Source organism: Mauremys reevesii, unplaced genomic scaffold (assembly GCF_016161935.1).
Source record: "Mauremys reevesii isolate NIE-2019 unplaced genomic scaffold, ASM1616193v1 Contig46, whole genome shotgun sequence".
In the NCBI taxonomy this organism is placed as follows: Eukaryota; Metazoa; Chordata; order Testudines; family Geoemydidae; genus Mauremys; species Mauremys reevesii.
The window spans coordinates 156,170-175,382 of NW_024100858.1; the positions used below are offsets into that span (position 1 = coordinate 156,170).

A 19,213-nucleotide genomic window follows, 5' to 3' on the forward strand; every position below is an offset into this window, starting at 1 on the left:
ATTAATCACAATAAATGTTTTAAATTGCTTGACAGCCCTAATTATAACCAATAACTATGAGTCTAAGAAGTCACTTTTAATGGAGAAAACCCAGATCCAAAGGAGTCGTTCACTTCCATCTGCTTGGAGAAGGTTCTACCGTAAAGCACCATCAGGTGGCACAGAATCCATTACTGGGAACATGCAGATCCACTCGAAAAAGAACTCTACAAACCTGCCACGCTATTTTATTCTGTATCGGGGCTCGGACTGCACTTATCATTGTAGTATCTGAGCGCTTTCCAGTGGTGTGCTAAGCAACATGACTGCACATCCGTCATGTGTTGTTTGCTCTTTCATCCTCTCCCCTGGGGGCGAAACATCGAGGCCAACCCCGCTCCAGTTGAATGCAGTGGGAGTTGGGCCAATGATTTCAATGGAAGCAGGAGCAGACTCAAAGCCTCTGAAATAAGCCAGAGCTCTAACAGCACCCAGCATTTCTGTCATCACTGAATTGCTCACCTGGTTCTGCCAGGCTTCAGGCGTCCCAGCCCTGCTTGCTGCTTCCTCACGGCTGCTGTTTGATTGCTTGCTGCATTGCTTTTAACTCTCTTCCTACACAGTCACTCACCTCTGTTCCCTCTTCAACCCAAACGCTTTCTTGTTAGGAATGTCTCTGCTGCTGATCGTTCAGCTGGTCTCAGTCTGCTCCACGGCAGGAAGCGATTGCATGAAATGGGCTATGGACTACCCCCATAGTGACCAGCAGCATGGCTGGGAGAACAGGCTTTTGGGTTACATCTAACTGTGAAGCAGTACATGCATCTTGCATCTGCCTATTCCCAGTGTCAGTAGGCTATCGTAAACTGCATCCGTTCACCCAGGCCGGAACTAAAGACCTTGACCCCAGAGTTGCAACCAGCTGGTCTGAACAATGCTTGCAAAACTCTTTGGATGGCTGTTATATTCGGATGCAAGGTGTTGTACCAGTTTTGCAGGGTGAAGTTGTTCCAAGCATGTTTCTTGCAATGCTCTTTCACTAAGCACTTTCAGATCCACTGATAAAAAGCACTACATAAGAACTAGGTATGAGTATAATTAGCAGTGCAGGCAGGACATCGTTAGTCTAGCAGCAAACTATTTTTATTAATTATTATGAACGGCATCATGGCCCTGTGGCTAAGGTGCTGATTTGACAGTGAGGGGACTCTCTCCTCTACCAGTAACCTTGGGCAAGTCATTTCACCTCTTGCCCATCCCTTGTCTATTTAAATCATAATAGACAGTTCTCAGCATTGTCCTCATCTTCCTTGCCACTTCCCTATTTGGGATCAGCAACTTTTACAGCCTTCTTCCAAAACTCATGATCATGTGCGGGGCTGTTGTGCAGATTAGTCCCTCTGAGGTCCATTGATATCCAGACCATGTACTGAGTCTTTGGTCTCCCCCAGGTCATCTCCCAGCTACAATCATTGCAAGAGCCATCCTACCGTTACTGCTGTCCGGTCTATGCTGGATATGCCCATACCAAAGTAGCCTAGTCCTCCTCAACTTGTCTTCTGTTGGGGCAACCTGCATTAGGCTCCTACCAACCTCTTTTCGTTTCCTTTCACAAAGCATCCAACAATTTGACCATCTCAGTGTGATGCTGTATAAAAAGAAAGATGGCCATGTTTCCATGAAGGTATCACCTAGGGCAGGGGTCAGCAACCTTTCAGAAGTGCTGTGCCGAGTCTTCATTTATTCACTTCGATTTAAGGTTTTGCGTGCCAGTCATACATTTTAATGTTTTCAGAAGGGCTCTTTCTATAAATCGATAATATATAACTAAACTATTGTTGTATGTAAAGTAAATAAGATTTTTTAAATGGTTAAGAAGCTTCATTTAAAATTAAATTAAAATGCAGAGCCCCCTGGACCGGTGGCCAGGACCCGGGCAGTGCGAGTGCCACTGAAAATCAGCTCCTGTGCCGCCTTCGGCACACGTGCCATAGGTTGCCTACCCCTGACCTAGGGTGACCAGACGTCCCGATAAAATCAGGACTATCCCAATTTTGAGTTTGTCCCGTGTCCTGGCCAGAGTACGGTCGGGACGCCATTTTTCCTGATATTTTGTTTCCTGGTCTTCGGCAACAATTCAACAGAGAATCCTTCAGTCGCAGATAGTCTTCGGCAGCGGGTGCTTCTGTCTTTAGCGGCAAGGTTTATTACCCCCTGCCGAAATACCACCGAAGACTGTCCACGACTGAAGGGCTCTCTGCCAAATTGCCACCAAACTCCCGGACGGGTGAACGTATTAAAAAAAAAAGTGTCCCCTGTGGCGGTCCCGATATTTTCCCCTTAACATCTGGTCACCCTAGTATCACCACTGATGTATCACCACCGTTGCACAACTGTGATAAATCTTATACAAAGGATCTCTTGCAAGGTCTCGTTGGAAAAGTTGTAACCAGTTGAGCAATGTTATCTTATTTAGAAGCGTGTTTTATCATTGTATATGAAGTTATGAATCTTTGCTGTTTGTTTGTACTTCAAACATGTTGTGTTCCTGGGTAACACCCACAAGACAAATTTACCCCAAGACCAGCCAGCCATGGTTGATGAGCTGTTATGGAGAATCAACTCTTCCAGTGGGCCCCTCCCGAGGACGCCTCAGAGAGCATATGGACAATGGAGACCCAGTGACTCATCAGGGCACGTAGAACAAGTGATCCCTGACTCCTTGTGTGAGACAGTAAAATTCCATGCACATGGGCTAAGGATATAAATGGAGACTATGAGATCATCCCTTGGCCTCTTTCCTGTTCCATATCTCCGGACTTTGGTTTCTAAGCTTTGAACAATGGACTGGACCTCCGATCTTTTGGGTGATCCAGAGAGACTTACTACAAACTGGCAGGTTTAACATCACTGCTATTATCTTGCTGTACAAACTCTGAAATCAACTGTAACATATATGATTAAATTAAATAACTGGAGATATACCTATCTCCTAGAACTGGAAGGGACCTTGAAAGGTCATTGAGTCCAGCCCCCTGCCTTCACTAGCAGGACCAAGTACTGATTTTTGCCCCAGATCCCTAAAGTGGCCCCCTCAAGGATTGAACTCACAAAGCTGGGTTTAGCAAGCCAATGCTCAAACCACTGAGCTATCCCTCTTTAACCATTTATAACTCTCTCCTTTTCTTCTTTTTTTATTAATACATCTTTAGTAATTTACTAAAGACTGACTGCAGCGTGGTACTTGGTAAGATCCTGAAGTATATTTTGACCTGGGCTGAGTGTTTGGTTCTTTGGAACTGGAAGAACCTAATATATGTGATTTCTGGTCTTAATAACCATTTAATCACAGAAATCTGGTTTGCCTGGGTGGTGCATGAGGGGCTAGCGAGCTGGAAAGGGACTGTCTGTGGCTCCATAATAACTAGTACAATATTTTGGAAGCACACATTTGTTACTGGCTTGGTAAAGTCTTATGACAGAATACACCGTCAGCCTGGTGTATGTGCCCTGTATTCTAGCAGGCTGACCTGAGAGTAGTGCTCTTTGGTGGGTCCCACACCAGGCAGTGTGACTCTCAACATCTTCATTTCTGTGGTGGAGGGCATATTGATTTCCTTTCTCGTGACTGGCCAAGTCTCTGTTCCTTACATTAAGATGGGTCGAAAGACAGTTCTGGGTGAGAAGAGCCTAATATGTGTTTGTACAGCACCTAGCGCAATGAAACACTGATGTCATTTGGAGCCTCTCCGTGCTACCATAACACACGTATTCACAGCCCAAAAGGGGTCAGCCCAAGTTCAGTTTGAGATCCAGGTGATGCTGGGTGTGGGTTCTTCATTTAACTGAACCCACTCACCCCAGTCTCAATTAATTAATTTCCGTTGCTAGTTAAGCATTCGTTTCTTATTTTACAACAGCAGTGGTGCCAAGGCACCCCGGGTGGTGTTTAGACAGTGATGGATGGGTTATCGTCGCCTAGTGAAACAGACAGATGAGATTCAACCATAAGGTTTCAGAGTAGCAGGCGTGTTAGTCTGTATCCGCAAAAAGAACAGGAGTCCTTGTGGCACCTTAGAGACTAACAAGAGATGCATCCGATGAAGGGGGCTGTAGCCCACGAAAGCTTATGCTCAAATAAATTTGTTAACCATAAGGTTGATTCGACTGCGGAATGGTCTCCCCAAGGAAGTGGTGGGAACATCTGGAATTGGAAAAGACAAACCACATGGGAATATACTGGTGAGGGGCAGTCAAGATGCCTGCTTGGTGATCAATGTGTAGCCATACTGCCTTATGCTGTGACACCACCTGATCTCACAAGCTCAGGGAGGTGGTTGGATGGGAGACCTTCGTGGACTATCTAGAATGGGTGCTCTTGTCAGTACAGAATTAAAACCCCAGCATGGCACTGGAGCAGCAGGACTGCTCTGTGTTAGGCCCGTTCACCAGCTTGGCCAACGCACCAGGGAGTGAACTGGGGAGCTCTAGTGCTAAAGGCCCAAACTGCTCCAACTTGAGCTAAAGAGGCAGGCTCGCTAAGCAGAGCTGTAACTGACTCACCCTCTGCAGATCGGGCACAGTGGGAGACCTGTAATGCGCACTCCCCAGGGGATTACACTAGGAACAAGGACAGTCTGGCCCTTTAAGCAACATCACTCCCTTCCATGCCTGCTCTCCGTGGGAAGTGGCAGTAGAACATAGCCCCTCCTTCCCCAAGAGCTGTAACAGGAGCTGGCCCTGCAGGTACCAGGGAGCTGCGCAGGCAAAGCTGGGAATGCAACAGGCAAACCACCCCGTGAGATAAGGAGGGCCAGACAATGAAGAGCATTAAACATGAATAGAAGAAATTTAAAAATCAATAGGCTGCATCTCTGAGAGGAGTATGGATTATTCCTGCCTCTTTATCAGGAAAGCCTCCTGTGCCTGCAGAATGGGAAGTCATAAAGAATTCATCCCTGCAGCCTGCATTGCTCTAATCATTCTGGAACTACCTGCCAACCCCGTCTAGTCCAGCACAGCTCTATGCAGCACCCTTCAGGCACAGGGCAGTTGAGCCTGGTCCCCCTCGTGTCACCAGGGTGTTTTACTATCGTTTCAAGAGAACCAGAATAAAGAGGAGGAGTTTTAAGGCAAAATGTGAACAGGGAGAATGTCCTGGAGGCTTGAGAGAGATCTTCAGAGAAGGGGTCACGCAAGTAATTGAGTGATGCCCCCTCTCCAGCCCTATTTCTGCCTTTCCCATATGGCACAGGACAGGCCCAGGAGGAGTGGAAGTGAGAACAGAATTTCACCCAGTTGTAATACTTTAGACAGTAAAGATCAGGCACATTGTGGAGTACACACACACACACACACACACACTGAAGAGCTTACAGTTTACATATCAGACAAGAGACAGCTGGGAGAGCCGAAGGAAACACTGGGACTACGATGGTCAGCGGGAGGGGCGGTGGGCTCAGCACACCAGCTGACTTGCTGTTGTCGAGTTTTTTGTAAGCAGGGCTGTGAAGGAGAACAATGGGGTTGCCTTGTGGGTGTTTATGGGGAGCTCCTATGGACAGGGGACAGCCTGGGAGGAAGCACAGAGGTGCTTGTTTGATCATATAACAAGCTGGCGTTGAGGGCTGGTATTACTGGCAGAGCAGAGGCTGGATGGCAGAGTTGCCGGGTAGATGCCTAAGGGAAGAGCAGATGCAGGCTGGAACAGGGGCTGGTTAGCATGGAACCGGTGTGGGCTACAGCAGGGGTGGAGGGCAGGAGCCATGGCAACTGGAGTAGGACCAAGAGCCGTCTGTTGAAGCTAGTGGCAAGGGGAAAGCTCCCGGCCAGGCAGTGACGCTGAGCAGCCTGCTTCCCTTAGGAGCCTATATACCTGCTTTGAGATCACCCGAGTGGGTCCTCGCCAGGTCTGGCTGAACCCTAGTTGAATGGCATGTGGCCTATCGCCTGACCTGCAGGTGATTGCCTCTGAGGACTCACCTCCCCCTCTGGCTCAGGGACGGCTCATCGGGAGTAAGCAGGCTCAGTGGTAATTCAGGTAGGCTCAGAGGTATCGCCCTGGAGCTGATGTCCCAATAGATGGAAATGATGGAAGTGGATGTGTTTTCTTTCTCCTCAGAGGGGCTCTCTGAATCCTCGTTGGCGCCCCTAGGATAAGAACATAAGAACGGCCATACTGGGTCAGACCAATGGTCCAGCTAGCCCAGAATCCTGCCTTCCAACAGTGGTTGGTGCCAGATGCTTCAGAGAGAATGAACAGAACAGAGCAATTACTGAGTGATCCATCCCCTGTCATCCAATCCCAGCTTCTGTCAGTCAGAGGTGTGGGGACACCCAGAGCATGGAGTCGAGTCCCGGACCATTTAATACCTCCCATATCTCCTCCCCAACACATGGGAGGATTTGCACATGGCCACCTCCCATACAGCCAGGGAGGCTTGGCCCAGATTACTTCCAGCTCCCAACAACACTGCTCCTTTATCGGACTGCCAAACTCCCCCTTAAGACTCGCATGAAGCTAATCCACCAAAGGTATTCATATCACATAGCCTGGAATAAATGAAGCAAACTAGCCAGGTGGCTTCTAATCAGCAATTAGTCTGACTTGCCCACTGCTGGCTGTGCTGGTCCCTCCTGCCACCCCTCCTCTCTCCCCCCACCCCCCACACACTCACTGTCGTTTTTCGATTGTGTATTTTTCATCTCTATCGTACTCACAATGCAAACTTCCCTTCGGGACCAGGAGAGTGTCTTATCTGCTCCCTGCCAAGGTATTGTGCTACACAGTAAATCACTATCCTATTGATTTGTAATACTGTTGTTAAGACATGGGCTTGATGCTGTACAAGGCACAGATAAAGACAGTCCTTCCCCCAGATTGCGTACAGTCTAAAAGATGGACCAAGATAAGCCCCAGAGTGGGGGACCCAAAGGATGGTGGAGCTGGATGAGCTGGATCTGGGTGCTCATTTCACACATGGCGAGAGAGGCAGGGGATGAGAGGGGGGGTACGAGAAAGAAACAAAGGAGGAGTTGATTTGGCATTGCTCTGCCTGCCCTTCATACTCTCCTTCCTCCTCTCTTCCCTGCCCCGAACCCCTCCCTGCCTTTGAATGTCCATTTATCTAGTTTCCCTCCTCTCAAAACCCACCCAAAGATTCAACTAACCAACTCCCGGCCAACAAAGAAGTGGCATGGACATGTTGTGTTCTGTCTCCTTCCCCTACCCTTCGTCCGTCTTGCCTCATTAGCCTGGAAGCTCTCTGGGGCAGGGAACGTCCATTGCTCTGTTTGTACAAAGCCTGGCACAGTCTCCCTCCTTCTCATTTTGCCCCTGGGCTCTATTGTAATCATAATAATGAGGCAGGAGGTGCGATAAGAAATGAGGCCCAGGGAGTAATAACATACGCAGGACTCACTTGGAAATTGCCGCACATTGGTGACTGAGAACAGTTCAACCTAATGCGTGTTTAAGGCCTAGTTGTTTTCAGACTGCTACTGGGGGCTTCAGTTTATGGGAGCCCAATTTGAGCCACCTTAAAGAGGCCTGATTTTCAGAGGGCAGGTACCCTTGAAGGTATCTCAGGTTGGGCCCCCCAAAATGGAGGCCCTCCAAATCACTGATCACTTTTGAAACTGTAGGTCTGTTTGTTCCTGACAGCACTCACCACGTGCCAGCGGTTTTCCAGCTATTCAGGAAGGGACAGCCCACTCCCAGCCTTGAGGAGCTCATAGACCGAAGGGACAGACAGATAAACACAGATTAGGGGAAAGAATGATGCACAGGGGTTTCTTTTCCCTATACAAGTCAACTAGCTTGTCAACAAACAGAAACACCACAACCTTTTCCTGTGGAAAAGCCAACTACTAACCGTGCTATGTGAGGGCACGGCAAGGATCTGGTGACCCAGACCCTGGTCTTGTGGTTTGGGGGTTGTTGCTCCGTGTGACAGAGAGGTCACTGAGTTCCTTGTATCACAAAGTGCTTTCCGATTTATTTATTTATTTATTACGCTGCCATCACACATTATCTTGTTCACTGCAGTTACTGCTGTCTGTTTTAACCTATCAGTATTATGTTCTCCCTGCAATAGTCACTTGCTAGAAACGCCAAGAACTGGGTCCCTGGGCTGCTGAGAGGAAAATGAAAAAAAAAAAAACTCCACAAGGCACAATTCCAGTCCAGCCTTGTCACCTTCTGTGCAAACTAAAATCTCAGCCTGTCTCTCTGACACCTCCCCATGGACGTCTAGCCACCAACTCAAGCTCAATCTGGCTAAAGCAGAACTGTTAATCTCCCACCCAAAGCCCTCCCCTGCAACCTCCTTTCTCAGTCCCTGTGGACACCACCACCATCTGTCACCAGGTCCATGACTTACATGTCATCTCCAACTTGGCCGTCTTCTAGAGCCTCCCCTCCAAGCTATTTCTAAAGTTTGTAGAGTCTTTCTGCGCAACATCTCTAAGCTACGGCCTGTCCTGTCCACCCAGACAGCCAGAACTCTCCTCTCATGTCTCAGTTACAGCAACATCCTTTTCTCTGGCCTTGACAAATGCCGTCTTGCCCCGCTCAGATCCATTCAGAATGCTGCTGCTGCATTGATCCTTCGCTTTGACCACGGCACCCCTCCCTTTGCATCCCGGCTCCACTGGTTCCTTCTTCTCCACCGCCTCAAGCATAAGCTATTTGTCTTCACCTTCAAGGCCATTCACTGTCTGCCTCTGCTCTACCTATCACCCAGGGGCAGATGTAGCCTTCGGATTCAACGGGTGCGCGAAAATAAACTCTTCTCGGACATGACTTTGCAGCGTAGACAAGAGGGACACCGACCATCCACAGCAGCACCCTCTGCTTCAGCATTACAACCCTAATCCTGGCCCAGTGTGGAGGGGAGGCCCCGAGGGCCGGGGGGAGGGGAAGCTGGAGAGCGAGTCTGTACTACAGCGGTGGCTTATGTCCCACAGGGCTGGGCCCAGCTCCCCCTCCAGGCGTGGTGGCCTGGCGCATGGGGATGCAGCATCACTCAGGTTTGGCACCCGTGGTTTGATGATTTCTGTGTGTGCAGTTGAACCCAGGAACGCACGCTGACGCTGCCCAGGCAACATCTCTGATTCGCTATCAAGCTGTCAGCTCCCCCCGCCAATCAGCCTGTGACACAAGCCTTCATTGTTCGCTCACTTGCTTAAATTTTCAAACAAGGACCTTTGCGCTTTCTCCCCGGCTCGGGGCAATGGATTCTTCCTAAAAGTGAGGAGGCTGTAAGGCTCTGCCCCCTCCATGGCCCCGCCCCTCTTCTTCCCATGAGGCCCCGCCCCCACCCAAGCTGGAAGCTGGAGCCAGGCCGGGGATCCTGGGCCCCTCCACCCAAGAGCAGCCCCCAGCCCGCGTCCCTGCCCCCTGGATCCACTGCCCAGGGCAGGTGGAGGGTCCGCAACTCCTGACCCGGCTTTGGCTTCTGGCCTGATCAGGGGGCGGGGCCTCGGGGTGGAAGAGGAGGGGCAGAGGGCCAGGCCTGTGGCAAGAAATGAAGGGGCCGGGGCTGTCCACTTTCAAAAGTGGGAGGGCCATGATACCTTATCCCCCCCCCATTCCGGTGTCCCTGCCCAGGCTGCCCCTCACTCTTGGGAGGAACACCCCATAGACATCTGCAAAGCTCTCTCATTAGCCTCATTACCCTCCTGAAAACCCTCTACCTTGCCATGATGCCTACAAAAAAACTTGACAATGGCTAGGCTGCTGGTGTGCTGAGACCACTGCCTTTCATGCTGATCAATATTGTCTCATTGTTCCCCTGAGTGCCCCTGGGGGGTCTGCATCCATCTGTTTCCCCTGATCTTATACTTAATAGTGTAAGTTCTTTGGGGCAGGGACCATCTCTTTGTTCTGTGCAGCACCTAGCACAGTGGGGTCCAGGCCCATGACTGAGGCTTCTTGGAGCTATGATACTACAAATAAACAAAACAACAACAAGAAGCCCTCTGAAAAGTAAGGAAGGAAAACTTTGTATAACACTTTGTACAACCAAGATGGCAAAATCATCCTCAAGCAGGGAGCAGCCTGAAACGGATCAGGAAGGGACAGTAACACTGTTAGATGATGGGTGATCACTCGTTACCAAGTATGATCATCTTCCATGGGAATTATGGGTCCTCAGGTGGCTAATAAGGCCAATCCTTGAACCACAAGTTCTATTACAATGAGGGCAGATGTTTTCAGACTCAGCAGGAAGCTGTTGACCATGACTGGAAACCAGTCTCTCCTTCCTTCTGCGCCTCTTGTCCTCTTCAGCTTGTGGGTGAACAAGTTCAAAATGCAGGGGACCATCACATAGGACTTCACTCAATTTTGAGCGATCCTGGGCAAGTGCCTCCCAAGTGTCATTGTTAATATTACACTTTTTTAGGTTGTCCTTCAGCAAGTCCTTATAATGCTTCTGTTGTCCACCCATGTTACGGTACCCTTCTTTCAGCTGAGAGAACAAGGCCTGTTTTGGGAGATTTTGAAGATCTCCTTAACCGTAATTCTGTGGTTGCAGATGAAGTCCTTGAGCAAATCCCTCAATGACCATTTAGGGATGAGCTCGGAGACCCTCCCAAAGGGGATAAAGTAGACTGTGGAAATTATCGTGGTATCTCCCTCCTAGCCATTGCAGGCAAAGTTCTGGTGTAGATCCTTGCAACCCGCCTTCTGCCCCTGTCAGAAGAAATTTTACCGGAGCCACAGAGTGGTTTCCAACCATGTTGTGGAACTGTAGATATGATCTTCACAGCACGGCAGCTTCAAGAAAAGTATCGGGAGCAAAACAAACCACATGCACATGGCATTTATGGATCTAACTAAAGCCTTTGATTCAGTGAATCGCTGTGCACTCTGGAATGTACTTTCTAAGATCGCATGTCCTGATAAGTACACATCAACTGTTATATACAACCCTTGAGATCTGCCCTTCGCACCAATTCATGACGGATTTCAAAACCGTTCTAAAGTTTGTCATGCCAAGAAAAAAAGAACAGGAGTACTTGTGGCACCTTAGAGACTAACAAATTTATCTGAGCATAAGCTTTCGTGGGCTACAGCCCACTTCATCGGACCTACAGAATGGAACATACAGTGAGGAGAGAGATACACATACAGAGAACATGGAAAGGTGGAAGTTGCCCAACCAACTCTAATTAATTAAGATGAACTGTTGTCAGAAGGAGAAAAAAAACTTTTGTAGTGATAGTCAAGATAGCCCATTTAAGACAGTTTGGCAAGATACTTAACATGGGGGAAATGTGTGTAATGGCTCAGTCATTCCCAGGCTCTATTTAAGCCTGAGTTGATAGTATCTAGTTTGCATATCAATTCAAGAAAGTTACTGTTGTTGTACCCATGTCAGTCCCAGGATATGAGAGAGATAAGGTGGGTGAAATAACATTTGTCATTGGGCCAACTTCTGTTGGTGAGAGAGACAGATGTTGGTCTAGGTAAAAGATACTACAGTACTTCGCCCACTTTGTCTAAGCAAGTTACTGATCTTGAAAAGGGAACACCACTTGCAAAAGGCACTAGATGGCGCTACTGTGCTGCAAATTCTCTCTAAGAAAACTCAAGCATGCTGTGTAAGCTCCAAAGTTGGTTTTTCTCATCAGCGGAAGTTGGTTTAATAAAAGTATTCCCTCACCTGCCTCATCTCCAGGCCAAGCGCGTGCCTGGGGCGGCAAGCCGTGGGGGGCTCTCTGCCGGTCGCTGTGAGGGGGGCAGGCAGATTGCCTTCGGAGGCATGCCTGCAGAGGGTCTGCTGGTTCCGCGGCTTTGGCGGACCTCCCGCAGGCTGCCGCCGAATCCGTGGGACCGGGAACCTCCCACAGGCAAGCCGCCAAAGGCAGCCTGCCTGCCGTGCTTGGGGCGGCAAAATAACTAGAGCCGCCCCTGCTCATCTCTCTAGAACTCCTTGTGGCATGTTGATTTCTGATGCAGCACAGTACTTAAGCACATGCTTAAATCCCACTGACTTCATGCCTGTGCTTAAAATGAAAAATAGACCTAAATGCTTTGCTCAATTAGGGCCTATGTATCTCTAATCAGACATGAAACCTGCCTCTGCCATTTATCTGTGGCAAACATTAGCAGGGGTTGCTTCCTGTTTGCAGTTTGATGAAGGGGATTTTATCCCTTGGGAATTAATGTTAATAACATATGGCTGCAATTTAAGTTCTCACCAACCAGCTGAGGGTGTTTGAATTTGGGGCTGGGTTTTTTCCTTTAACAAGTATCCAAATAATAAGTAATACTCAGTGATCAACATCTGTAAAGTCCTGCATGCTCACCTCTACATGAACACAACTTCTTTCAGTTTAAGGGGGACCCCTGGACCAGAAGCCAGCAGTGCCACTGGGTCAGGCTTTCTCTCTTTATGAACCAGATCCAAATTCTGTAGGCCAGCATTGTCTTGTCATTGATGCTTTCATACAAAAGGTAGCATCTGTTTCCTGTTATTTCACCTTTTTTTTTCTTGAAAGGAAATCTGAAAAATTATCATTCCAAGATTTTGCTGTGACAGGCAGAATGCCTTAAATTTGATTGCTCTCCTGGATAGACAAGATTCATTATTAAGGATTAGTAGCAGCTGCTTCTCAGCATAATTTGTAGGGGAGTGGTTACTTGTGGTTAGTAATGCTCAGCACTTACACAGCAATTTACATCTTCAAAGAGCCTTACAAACACTAACTAATTAATCCTCACTACACCCCAGTGAGGTAGGTCAGGATTCCAATTCCTGTTTTTAAGATAGGGAAACTGAGGAAGAGAGATCTGAAGGCAAAAAGTTTCAGATTGAGTCTGACTTTTTTTTTTTTATGCCTCAATTTTTCACTCCCTGACTTGAGACAAATACAGAGGCCTGATTTTTGGTCACTGCTGAGCACATACCTTGTAAAAATGAGGACTCTAAGGGGTCTCAGATTGGACACCCAAAATCATTAGTCACTTAGGAAACCTCTGGCTGGAATGACTTACCCAAGGCTGTGCAGTGAGTTGGGATTGTACATGGGAATTTTCTGGCTTCCAGCCCCATTTAGACCACAGCCCTCTCTCCATCCACGAAAGGCACGACCAGGGGAAAGCAGCAATGGTGAGAATCATCAGGCTGGTCTGGCAGACCAGGGAGCTGCAGAGTGCAGGCTTTAGAGATGGGGCGATGCAATATCAGCCATATCGGCCCAATAATATATTCTCAGATATTAATACAAAAATATCCAGCTTCCAGATATTTGTTCTGCCCTCCCTTAGTCTAAGAACATAAGAGTGGCCCTACTGGGTCAGACCAAAGGTCCATCTAGCCCAGTATCCTGTCTTCCGACAGTGGCCAATGCCAGGTGCCCCAGAGGGAATGAACAGAACAGATAATCATCAAATGATACATCCCCTGTCACCCACTCCCAGCCTCTGGCAGATAGAGGCTAGGGACACCATCCCTGCCCATCCTGGCTAATAGCCATTGATGGACCCGTCCTCCATGAACTTATCTAGTTCTTTTTAGTCTGTGGGTGAGAGCAGCTGGTCTAGAAGCACACGGGAGCAGTGCTCTCCCTTGTCCTCCAAGATCCCTGCATGCAACCAGCCTCCTGGGAAAAGGGAACAGAAAACTGCCCTGGCAGCTCGCTCAGCCCCCTCCCCGGTCTGTGTGTGGAGGGGTGGAAAAGCCCCTGCCTTGGCTGAAGATTCAGAGAGCACCCAAGAAGCCATTCACCATGCACAACAAGACCTATTAGGGACACTACGTGGCCCATGGCAGCGAGTCTGGGTTGACAGACTCAGGCTTGTGCTACAGCGCTAAAAATATCTGTAAACACGTGGGCTTGAGCTGGAGTTTGGCCTCGGCCGCCCACCCCGCTCCCAAGGCTTCAGAGCCTGAGCCCCAACATCTACACAGCTGTGTAGTGAGTGTTGATCCGGGCTCTGAGACTCACTATGCAGAGGCATCCTTGTTAGTCCTGCCAAACCCAGGGACTACTTTGCATGTTCTTCAGCACCATCCACCGGCACCTTATCTACTAGAGGAGTCATTGAATTGTCCTGTAACCAGGCAGCCTGGTCTGGCAGCCTGCAGTCAGATAGGCCCAGGGAGGAAGTTAGTTTGATGTCTGAAATACACATTTCCTAAATACTTGCCTGGCTGTGAGGGATGATGGGTCAGGCCCAAATGGGACAGTCCCTCCATTCCTAGGGAGTAGCACACTCACAGTGGTGGATTCAAATGCAGTGGGAGCTGGATCCAATCCAACCAAAGCCCCATATCCCCCTACAAAAGTGGTCATAACACTCCTGTCTCCCTGCCCTGCCTTGTCCCTCCAGACCCCCATTCTCCATCCCAGCACTCTCTGGGGGCAGGGCCTCTCTCCATTAATCCAAAATATGCCTTATAGTGGGAGACTCCAGCAGTTCAGTCTATGTAGCTTATCAAAGAGAAGGGTAAGGGGTGACTTGGTCACAGTTTGTAAGTACCTGCATGGAAACACAAATTTGATAATAGAGGGCTGACAAACTAGCCAACAAAGGTATAACAGGATCCAAAGGCTGGAAGTTGAAGCTATACAGATTCAGACTAGAAGCAAGGTGCAAATTTTCAATAGTGGGGATAATTTAACGATTGGAAGAAACTACCAAGGTTAGTGGCAGATTCTCCACTGCTGGAAATGTTTTTAACGGAGATCGGATGTTTTTCTGAAAGATACGTTCTAGTTCAACCACAGCTCTTGGACTGGAAGCGGGAATGAATTCAGCGCAGTCTTGTGGCCTGTGTCATGCAGCAGTTTCAGACTAGATGATCATAATGATTCCTTCCGGTCTTCAAGTCTATGAATGAATCTAAGAGATTTTGTGGCTCCTCATCCCAGCCAAAGGTCTAGATCCCGCCCTAGCCCACCCCAGTTTGCTCAGCCCCTGGGGGACGGAAGAGCTTTGTATTGCTTCTGAGTAATGTCTTTTGGACAACTGGTGGAGCCTCTCTTTTACAGACTGGGGGAGGGATGTGGGGGGTGCTCGATCTCACGTCCTCTGTCCAGGGACAGGGCTGCCATGTCACAGTGTTAACTGCAGGGGTAGTCAAGAGCATGGAAATATGGGCGTATTCCAGAGGGCCCCTTAAAACAGGTACTTTGCACTCCTATAGTGCCTCTCAAAGGATCTCAAAGTGCTTTCCAAACAAGGAATGAATGCTTTCAGTGCCCCTGGGATGTAGGGAAGTATCATCAAGCCCCCTTGTATAGAGGGGGATACAGGCACAGAGATCTGCACAAGGCCATGCAATGACACAGCACCAGGCTGGCAAACAGAACTGGGGAATCCCAATTCCCAGGTCCTACCTTAGCCATTAGGCAGTGCCCCTCGCTCTACAGTGCAACTCACTGGTCAATCGAGCTTGAAAGTAGAAGCACATTCACCAGACACTGTTGTGAGATGATCCAGAAGGCAGTTTTGACTTGAAAAAAACAAAACAAAAAAGCAGAAGTCTGTAATAATCCATTTCCTTTCGTAAAGGAATTTCAAACAGCTCTGCCAGGGGAATTCCCATCTGTCAGCAGAAGACTGCTCTAAGGAATGACATTTTAAAATCAGACACAAACATGCCCGAAGTTGCAGGGCCTGATCTAGCTGCCATTCAAGTTAATGGGACCTTAGAAATTGACCAAGGAGAAAGGACTGAGACAGGGTATCCATGTAAGTCCTATGGGTCGAAGCTCTAGAGAGTAAGGAGTTCTCTGGCCCCATCTATTGGTAAATGTGGGAAGAATGGCCACAGAACTGCTTCACATACATAAGGTTTGTGCCCAGAATTCCTGCGGTGACATTCTGGAAGTCACCATAACTCCAAACTCACTCAGAATCAGTTGGGTGGTGGAAGTGAACCAGGAGAAGAAAAGGGCGCCTCTTTGGTGACAAGCATTCTGTTCAAGGGTCGTGTTATGCTTGTTGGCAAAGTGGGTTTTTCTGGGTGAGGCTCATCCGTTGCACACCAGCTGTGCTGACCCCTGCAATTTCTGCAAAAACAGTAAACTTAACTGCATAATTTGTGGTAATGGGGGAACGTGTTCAGACTTTGCCCTGGGTTGGGGAGTGGTGTGGTCTAGTGGATAGAGCCCTGGACTGAGAATCAGAAGCTCTGGTTTTATTTCCAGTTTGGCCACTCACCAGCTCAGTGACCTTGAGGAAGTCACTTACTTTCTCCCTGCCTCAGTTTCCCCATCTGTAAAATGGGAATAATGATGCTTACTGTGGCCTGGGATGCCTGGGGTAGCCCTCACTGGACATGCAAAAGCCAGGGCAGGCTGGAAAGAGGAGAGCAGATTCTCCCATACTGGAGGTTAACACTGTAGTTAGATTCACTAACCAGATACAAACTGTGCTCCTGATCCCCCAGGCTGGTTATCAAGAAGCTGATAAAGGGAATCACACAGCCCCCTTTATTGCATTCCAGTTGTCTGGCTCCCAATCAGTACATAGGTCCCGTAAAGTGAGAACCTATTAACAACTCTGTTCGCTATGTAAAATGTTCTTCTGACCCCAAAGGGTCAGCCACATTACCAGATCAATATTAGTTTGGATCTTACCCCAAATACTACGCTGCCAGCCAGTCCTTTGTTATCTAAAACTAAAGGTTTATTGAAAAGAAAAAAAAGAAAGAAAAAGAAATGGAAAGGACAAGAGTTGTGAACTGATCAAAGCAGCCAGATACATATATAAGACTTCAGAGTCCATATATCAAGTTCTTAGCAGCACTGGTGAGTTTGCTGGCTTGAAAGTCCCTCTGGAACACATCCAAAGCTTAGATGGGTCATTCAGTCCTTTGTTCAGTACTTTCGTTTGTAGACAAGTTGCTCCAGAGGTAAGAAGCAGGATTAAAGACAAAATGGAGAAGATGCAGCTGCCTTTTTATAACCTGTGCCATGTGGCTTGTTCTTCCTTTGTCCTAAATACAAACTCTCAGCACATGGGCATGGAAAAGCAGACTCCCCTGTCCACCGGCATGTCCCTACATGTCCTGCTGACTCATAGGTATAACCCCTGCCTTCTCTCAATGGGTTCATTGTATAGCTGATTGCTTTTGATAGGCCATCAGGCAAGCTGGATAGTGCTGATGACAATCTGTCTGGGGGTGCCACCCAGAAACACAAGACAAGTTTGATAGACAAATATACCACACATTTATAACTCACAATACAAAGATGATACATACTTATAAATGTGATCATCATATTTAGCAAATTATAACTTGTTTCACTGATACCTTACATGGCATATCTGGCAAGATTTATTGCAATTTTAGAATATTGGTATCAATATCATAAAACGTCTCACATATTCCATACAGCATCACACTCACCTCTTGTAAAACGCTCTGACATCTGCTGAAGAAAAGCACTATGTAAAAGATAGGCACTGTTACTGAGAACCATGTGCTATTGGGAGGACGCTTTGATGGGGATGCAGAGGTAATTTCTCAACAGGATGCAACACAGACAATTGTTTGCGGCAGCAGCACACTTGAGTGAACGCTGGTGAGGCCCCTTTTGAAATCACTATAGCTGGGTTAGGTGGTGAAGTCTCAGACCAGGACCAGGCAGCATTTCGAAGGGACTGGAGCCAGCTCTGCCTGAGTGCACCTCCGGACTCCGGGATCGTGCTACCCAATTACACCAAACCATGAGTGGGGTTAGTAGATGGGGAAGGGGAAAGTGATGTGGGGAAGGGAGATCTGGCAGCTAGAGAACTGAGTTAATGGACTATGGCCATACCGCATGGGAGTATTCTGTTTATCATTCATATAGATAGCATTGTGGCATCTGCCCAAATTGATGCCGGATTCTTTTCTCCTAACAGTTTTCCTTGTTTCATAGAGACTCAATGGGGGAAGCATTGTCCATTCCTGGCATCCAGGGAAGGTATTTAGTGATCCCAGAAATGCTGGGTAAGCACTCATGCTGACAAAAAGGGTTACATACAGTAGAACTAGTTTAACACCAGTCCTTTTTGCTTAATCCATAATGGATACAGTGGGGTTGATAGGATGGAAGATTAGGATGCAAGGCTTTGAGTTTTATTTAAAGAACAAGCTTTCAATCCTCCCATCCCCTCCTCCCCCGATGCTGTAGTCATGAAATCTTTGGTTGCATTTCTTAATCTTGGATTAGTCCATGCCTCGGCGCTTCAGACCGCTGCTCAGAGCCTGAGGAGATGGCTTAATAGCCTAAGCTAGGGGTAGGCAACCTATGGCACAGGTGCTGAAGGCGACACGCAAGGTGATTTTCAGTGGCACTCACACTGCCCGGGTCCTGGCCACTGGTCCAGGGGGCTCTGCATTTTAATTTAATTTTAAATGACACTTCTTAAACATTTAAAAAACCTTATTTACTTTACGTACAACAATGGTTTAGTTCTATATTATAGACTTATAGAAAGAGACCTTCTAAAAACATTAAAATGTATTACTAGCACACACGACCTTAAATCAGAGTGAATAGATAAAGACGCGGCACAGCACTTCTGAATGGTTGCCGACCCCTGGCCTAAGCCTTAGAATGAAATGCCTGTGGGTAGAGTCCCTGGAACGACGGCTTTGAGTCTGGGCAGGATCGACTCAGCCTTTCATCTTCCTCACAGCAAAGTTCTGTGCAGTTTAGCATGTGTGGGGGCTCTCAAAGGAGACCTTAAAAACCACGTTCCTATCTGCTCATGCCGTCTACTATCACAGAATGCTGGTCAGACCATTATACAGTAATATCAAAGTGACCCAGCACTCGTGAGGAGCCAAGTAGGGTGGAATAGAAGGGACATATTGCTACCTACCTAGGAGGAAGGATGTTTTTGTGGCTGAAGCACAGGACAGGAAGTCAGGATACGTGGATTCTATTCCCAGCTCTGACACCACCTTGGCGCTCTGTTTCTTCATATACAGAATAGGGATAATTCATATTTATATTACAGTAGTGCCTGGAGACCTCAGTTAGGATCAGGGTCCCATGGTGCTAGGTGCTGTACAAACACCTATGACGACATGGTTCTTGTCCTGAAGGATTTAATACCTTCCCTACTTGGTGTTGTGTGTTTGCTTAATTTAATTTGTGCTTACAAAAGCCTCTGAGATTCTCAAATGAAGCGCATTGTTAAAATGTAACTTACTAACTAGCACTGCCCAGTGCTTGAAGGAGGCAAATAGACAGAGTTTGTAGCACAAAAGCAATTCGTCCT

General features: G+C 47.9%; 1 pseudogene; it reads left to right on the forward strand.

Moving 5' to 3' along the window:
* Nucleotides 1-15,930: 15,930 nt before the first annotated feature.
* On the forward strand, nucleotides 15,931-16,072 carry LOC120394277 (annotated as a pseudogene).
* Nucleotides 16,073-19,213: the final 3,141 nt, after the last annotated feature.